This window comes from Ictalurus punctatus, chromosome 22 (assembly GCF_001660625.3).
Source record: "Ictalurus punctatus breed USDA103 chromosome 22, Coco_2.0, whole genome shotgun sequence".
Lineage (NCBI taxonomy): Eukaryota > Metazoa > Chordata > Actinopteri > Siluriformes > Ictaluridae > Ictalurus > Ictalurus punctatus.
In genome coordinates, this window is record NC_030437.2 from 1534589 (window position 1) to 1535000 (window position 412).

Consider the following 412-nt stretch of genomic DNA (forward strand, 5'->3'; position numbering starts at 1 on the left):
GGGTAAACTGTGAACCGGTGAAGTTCTGAGATGGTCCTGTCTGCAGAAGTAAAGGTCCAGGGGTGGGCCCGGACCTGATCCAACTCTTCCCATGTTCCCCAACCCATAAAATGCAGCACACACAACAACAATTAACACACACATCCAACACTCTCTCCACCCCTTTTTGGACTTTTGGTATGAGGAGCTAGATCATGTCCGACTCCGCCCCCTGCACTTTTTGACTCGACTCCGCCCAGGTATCAGGAGCTAGATCATGTCCGACTCCACCCCCTGGACTTTTTGACTCGACTCCGCCCAGGTATCAGGAGCTAGATCATGTCCGACTCCGCCCCCTGCACTTTTTGACTCGACTCCGCCCAGGTATCAGGAGCTAGATCAGGTCCGACTCCGCCCCCTGCACTTTTTGACT